This window comes from Elephantulus edwardii, unplaced genomic scaffold (assembly GCF_000299155.1).
Source record: "Elephantulus edwardii isolate Elephantulus edwardi_28Jun2011 unplaced genomic scaffold, EleEdw1.0 scaffold00093, whole genome shotgun sequence".
In the NCBI taxonomy this organism is placed as follows: Eukaryota; Metazoa; Chordata; class Mammalia; order Macroscelidea; family Macroscelididae; genus Elephantulus; species Elephantulus edwardii.
In genome coordinates, this window is record NW_006399843.1 from 9,921,767 (window position 1) to 9,928,789 (window position 7,023).

The 7,023-nt window shown below is 41.5% G+C and overlaps 1 pseudogene; it reads left to right on the top strand.

Moving 5' to 3' along the window:
* Window positions 1-5,732: 5,732 nt before the first annotated feature.
* LOC102849501 lies at window positions 5,733-6,641 on the top strand (annotated as a pseudogene).
* The last annotated feature ends 382 nt before the right edge of the window (window positions 6,642-7,023 follow it).

Consider the following 7,023-nt stretch of genomic DNA (forward strand, 5'->3'; position numbering starts at 1 on the left):
GTTTCCTTGCTCTGTTCTGATGACTGCCTCTTGGTCCAAGTATAGGTTTCTCACTAGCATGATCAAGTGTTCTGGATTCCCGTTCTTCTCAGAGTCAACCACAGTTTGTTATGATCCACACAATCAAACGCCTTCGCATAATCAATGAAACACAGATATACTAGTCATTAAAAAAAAATACAACTCAAACATGTTACCATCTAGTCACAACCAAATGCTAGTTGGACCTGCATTGATTTCCCAAGGCTGCACATCACAATAGAGGAAACGGTCCATCTTTCTTTCTCAAAAACACTGTTGGATTTGAACCATCAGAAAGGCATAGCCAGCGAGCTCTGATGACCTAGTGGCAAGAAGCTGCACTGCAATCCCAGAGGTGCGCAGTTCAAATCCACCAGACGCTCTGCTGAAGAAGGAGGGACAATGTCCTCCTGTGCCAGTCAGATCTGATTTGATGGTACACACATTAAAAAAAAAGAAAAGAAAGGCATAGCCTTGGGCACTACAACTTCCTACAAACTAGGCAACCAGGAAATTGCAAATTAATGAGATACTACTTCATATCCACACTCTTGCTTACTGCATCAAATTGATTACAACTCACAGTCACTCTCCAGAGGATTTATGAGGCTATCAATGTTAACAGGAGGGAATTTCCTATCTTTCTCCCATGGAGCACCTGGTGGTTTTGACCTTAAAACCTCTCAACAGTCTGATAAGTTATTATGACACCAGAACTTAAATTCACTAGGATGAATATTATTTTTAAAAAATGGAAAATAACAAATGTTGCTAAGAATGTTAAAAAAATTTGGAAACCTTATGCATTGCTGGTGAAAAAAAAAAATATGGCCACTATGGAAAATCGTTTGGCAGTTCCTCAAAAAAAAAAAAAAGTAAATATAGAATCACCATATGACCCAGGAAAATCATTCTTAGGTATTTATTCAAAGAAACTAAAAGCAGAGATTCAAACAGATACTTGTACATCAATTCAATGTTCACCACCACCTATTCACAATAGCCAAAGAGTGGAAATAATCCAAGAGTCCATCAACGGATGAATGATTTAAAAAAAAAGAAAGAAAGAAATATGGTATCTACATAGAATTTTATTTTACCATTAAAAGAATAAGTTCTAATACAGGCTGTGACATAGATGAACCTTTAAAACATTATGTTAAGTGAAATAAATCACAAAACAAAACAGACACAAAATGAAATTACTGTTTGACTCCACTTATATGAAATACTTAGAATAGTGTAAAGAGAGTAATTGTAAAGGGAGTAATGACAGTGTGTGGATGGATGGCAAAGTCTGATTTCTACCAGGTCTACAAAGGGGAACTGTCCCTGTCAACAACATCTAGTATCAAAATAACAGCTACAAGTTCAGACACGCCTCCTCCCCCCAGCTTCTGTACCTACTTCTACTAATCACTGGGTCTGCTGTTTGTTACAAATTGACTCAGACTTCACTCACAGTGTATGGTTTATTAGGGAAATAAGCTGGGGATGGGGGAGGCAAAGGATATCACAGAGTGAAAGTTCAGGTGTAGTCCAACAACAGTCCCAAACCAGATTAACAAGATAAAATTCTCAATTCATTCAGACAGCTTCTTGGTTGAGAGGATTGTACAGACTCTATTTTGTGCTTAGCCTCCATGTTAAGTCTGTCCCAGGCCTAACACTATAAAGTCATCAATTCCAGGAACAGGCCATAAAAATTCTTCACCCAAAAGGCAGCCAGTCAGGAGAGAAAGCAACCACAAGATAACCACAGCAATCCGAGAGGGTCTTATCTCGAGGTTAGCCATCTGTGCCTGATGTCCTTATAAAGTTTAAAATTGCATGAGTATGATGCCACTGTTGTAGAATGGGACTGTCCTTGGGGTTGGGGAGAGACTGAGTAAGATGGGTTCAATAATGTATACTGCACTGAAACAGAGGAGGGAGAGAACCGTTTAAAAGAGAGATGTAACTGGGTATTTCTGTCATCACAGGAGACTAGAGCGAGGGCTGCATGGTGGAGGGGACCTGGGGGAGGGTTTGTAAAACAATGAAAGAACCTTTTCTTTTACTTTTCCATAATTTTTGGACTCATGTACTTATAACTTGTTAGTCAAATTTGTGTCTTCTAGGTTGCAACACCCCCATGATACATCTTGAAGGATATGTACATGTACAGCCAAGCACAATCAATAAGAGTGCATCTGAATTCCAAAATCAATCTCCATAATAGTCTATGTGTTTCCTACTGCCAAAGGGGCCCTTTAGAGTAGTGAGAGAAGATCTTCACCCTGAAACCCACAGCGTCCCTTTTCAGCAGGAAGTAGCTAAGAGAATACGCCATCCCCTTTTCCTTATGACTCAGGGTGAAGTCTCTCTCAGGGAGGAGTGATAGGGAATGGCAAAGGATACACTGACAAAGAAGATTAATCAGAACTGGCTTTGACAAGCACTGTGGCATTTGGACAAGAACAAACTGGGAGGAGGGTAGAGAGAATAGTGCAACAATGAATGAGTGGAAGCCCAAAATCTCTGTAAATGTTTATGAAAATTAATAAAATATAATTATAGAAAAAAAAATAAAATTGCATGAGTAACTTATCATGAGGTTTAACATATATGACACAGACTGTGAGTATGTGACATAAGAAAGTGCATAAGTGGCACAAGAATGTGGGCTGTTGGCCGTCTAGGCATGAGCCAATCACAAACCAGCCCATGTAACTGTTCCCCTAGTCCACCAATCATGTTCCAAATTACCTCATCCTGGTCAAACAGCCCCATTCCAACCCATAAAAAGGTCTATATGTCCTCACGCAGGGTCGCCATTTCTATTGAATGGTAGACCCCCACATGCTGGAGTTTGTTCTTCACCATAAAGCACTCTTGAAGACACGGATCAACCAATGAACCATGTGTCTGCAGTTGAGGCAGCTGGAGATCATGTCCCCCAGAGGAGGCTAAAGCAATGAATAGAAAAGCCATTTTCAAAAGTCCTAACACCACAAACAGCAAATGCATTTTAAAAGAAAAGAACAAAATACAAAACTCCCTCGTCATTGAGTGGAAAGTGACTAATAGTTGACTCTTACCAGGTTTTTGGAAGCTGTAAATCACGTGGCATGTGACTACCATCATTTTCCTGAGGAGCCACTGGTGGATTAGAATAGCCTGAGAAGGCGAGCTCTGGTGGCCTAGTGGCAAGAAGCTGCACTGCAATCCCAGAGGTTCACGGTTCAAATCCACCAGATACTCTGCTGAAAAAGGAGGAACAATTTCCTCCTGTACCAGTCATATCTGATTTGACGGTACACACATACAAACAAGAAAATAAAATAAAAATTTTAAAAAAAAAAGAATAGCCTGAGAAGTGCTACTACCTTTGGATTGGCAGCACAGCACCCTATAGACTATGCCACCAGAGTTCAACAAATGCATAGAAACAGAAAATAGATGAGAGGTTAGTGGGTTAGTCTGAGAGGGGAAAATGAGCAGTTAATGTTTTTATTGGGTATAGAGTTTCTGTTTGGAATGATGTAAAGGCTATGGAAATAAATGGTGAAGATCATTGCACAACATTATGAATATAATTACCACTAAATTTTACATTTAAAATGATTCTAATTTTAAAAACAAATTTTTTAAAAGACAAAATTGCTATTATTCATAAAAATCCAATACAATTAATATTCAAGCCAATAAAACTAAAAATGTTAGCAAAGTTACCATATATAAAATGAGCTTACAAATACCATTAGTGTACTTTCAGACCAGCAAGAATCAGCAAGAAAAAGAATGATCAGCAAGAAATTAAACCTTATTCAAAATAGAAACAAAAACTGTCAAGTATTTAGATGTTTACTTAATAAAAATTAAGCCTACCCAGTAATCTGTGTAAAATGGTGAACTATACAGGCCGGATCTTCCTCAATCAAGATACCAGATAACACGATAGCAGACATAAAGGATAATTCTGGATACCAGAATTGAAAAGTAAAAGATAAAGAAGTAGATGAAATACCATTGAAGGAAGGAACTGAATTAAAGAATCAAATAAGGGGGCTGACAAGAAAAAATTTTAAATCATGTACGCAGCCATTTTAAACAGCAGGTATGTTGGCATGGAAACCATGGGGTTCAGCAGCATCCACACCAGTAGCTGACTGACTACAAGAGAGATGTGATCTCCCCTCTTGTTCCTCACCCTCTCCTAAGGATCAGGAGAGTGTCTTTCCCTATCACCACCACCCACTAGTGGTTGACAATGTTCTTCCAGCCTGTCCCTACTCTACCTGAGGCCAGGCCCATGCCATATTTATTTACCTCCAGGAGCCTGCACATAGTTTTGCACTCAGAGGCTCCCGCTGGGAGTCAGCACCTTGTGTCAGACTTGGTCTGCAGTCAGTCCCCCAATTAGTGAAAGTATGACCTCTCACTGGTGTCCTTGCCTCTTAGGAGACAGGCACCATTGCCGAGCATACACTACAGTCACATTTAGAGCAGTGCATCCTCCTCAAAGTGTGCCATCCTTTGTGCATTCCAGTCCAGCAGTATCTATCTCTTCACACTGGTCATCTCTAACTGGGTATTCTACATGCACCAACCCCCCAAATGGCAAAGACATTATCCCTAGCCAGGCACACTAGCCTAGGTTCCTCTGAGACTAGCAGAGACTCAGTCCTAGTTTGAGTGCCCACCCCTTGGCTCCCTAGATAAGAGGTACTACTACTACTGGCCCAACTCATATTTTGAGTTCTCAATCACCCCTCAGATGAGCAGAAATTTTTATATCCCTGAACACCCCAATTCTATTGGACTAAAAGTCACACTGTTACAGGCCAGATATCTTTAAGTCCACCTACCATGGCAGTGACAAGAGTCCCAGGTGCCCAGGACATGACCCTCAACTGTTGTAGTTATGTGCTGTAAAGTCGCCTGTGACTCACAGAGACCCTATGTATAGCAGCTCTGAAGCCTACCCTGTTCTGACCCATTCTCACTGACTTCAACATGCTGACCCCCGTTACCCCAGATACTATACCAGTTCATCTCATCCAGGTCTTCCTCTCCTGCGCAAATGGCCAATCTCGACAGACTTCCTTTTTCTATCTTACTGTATATTTCACAAAACTTTTTGGATTCTTGACAGATTTTTGTTTTCTATTTTGCTCTTGTGGCTTTCCCTCCACACACACCCCTCCATCTTCCACGTCCTCCTTTCCCTGGCCTTTCTCCCTTCCCTTTGCAAATCTGTTCTCTATTTCTCTCTCCTCCTCTTTTTTTCTTCTTCTTTGCTTTTTTGTTCTGATTTTCTTTCATTTTATACTCCTTCCATACTGATTTTCCTATTTGCTTTTATTGTCTCACCTTGGGTTGGGCTTATAAGTGACTTCTGTTGTTTGATTTAGTTTTGTTTTATTTCCCTTTGTCTTTGTTCCCCTCTCACAACAGAGAGAGCAAAAATATCAAACCTCACATACAATGAATGCCTGCAGCTTCACTCATAGGGCAAGACTAAAGACCCACTCCCATTTAGTGAAAAACTGAAGCCAACACTGACCCAGTCTCCCCTCAACTGATCTATGCAGAAAACAAACAGAGAATTGCATACCTATCACCATCTCTATCATACCAGACGCAGCAGGTAAAACATTAAGAATTACCAAACTGTTCTTGCCAGGCACCCTCATGAGAGTGACATCGTCTTTCATCATGCCTCCATGATGCCCAGGGAAAACAGCGCGACCTGGAAGTCCAGCTACTTCCTTAAGATCTTACAACTCTGGATGATTATGCGGAATGCTTCATCGTGGGTGCAGACAATGTGGGCTCCAAGCAGATGCAGTGGAACCACATGTCTCTCTGTGGAAAAGCTGTGGTACTGATGGGCAAGAACGTCATGATGGGCCAGGCCATCCGGGGCTACCTGGACATCAACTCAGACCTCGAGAAGATGCTGCCTCACATCTGGAGGAGTATGGGATTGGTGTTCACCAAAGAGGGCTTCACTGGAATCAGGAGCATGCTGCTGGCCAGTAAGGTGCCAGCTACAACCCATGCTGGTGCCATTGCTCCATGAGAGGTTACCGTGTCAGGCCAGGTCTGGGCCCTGAGAAAACTCTTTTTTCCAGGCTCAGGAAATCACCACTAAGATCTCCAGAGGCACCATTGAAATTTTGAGTGATGTGCAGCTGATTAAGACTGGAGACAAGGTGGGAGACAGCAAGACCACCCTGCTGAACAGGCTCAAGATCTCCCCCTTCTCCTTCGGCAGGTGTTGGACAAGGGCAGCATCTAAAATCCTGAGGCGCTTGACATCACAGAGGAGACTCTGCATCCTGCTTCAGGGAGGGTGTCTACAATGTGCCAGCATATGTCTGCAGATTGGTGTCCTCAATACCTCACTATATCATCAGTAAATACAAGCATGGCTTGGCTTTGTGTGTGGAGAATGAATACACCTTCCCACTGGCTGAAAAGAACAAGACCTTCCTGGCTGATCCATCTGCACTTGTGACTGCTCCCCCTGTGCCACTACCGCTGCTCCTGCTGCTGCTGCCCCAGCTAAGGTGGAAGCAAAGGAAGAGACAGAGGAGTTGGATAAGGGTATGGAATTTGGTCTCTTGGACTAACAACCAAAAAGCCACCACCTCTCTCTGCCAATTTTTTAAAATAGAAAATAAAGACTTCATTATCTCAAATTTAAAAAAAAAAATCCAACAAGTGATGTAAGCACTCACATGGCTCAACCAGATATATCAAATGAAATAACACAAAGATGGCACCATCATGATGTCTTGGAGATACCAATAACCTCAAAACTTTAAATTAGTCAATAAACAGGACAAGATGAAACAAAAAAGTGACCAAGTCAAAGAACAAGAAGATATTCTTCAGAGGAAGAAATGCTATTGGAATTTCCATATGGTCCTATCAATTGATGCAGAAAAAGCCTTTGATAAAATCCAACACCCTTTCATGATTAAAGCACTCAACAAAATAGGATTAGAGGGG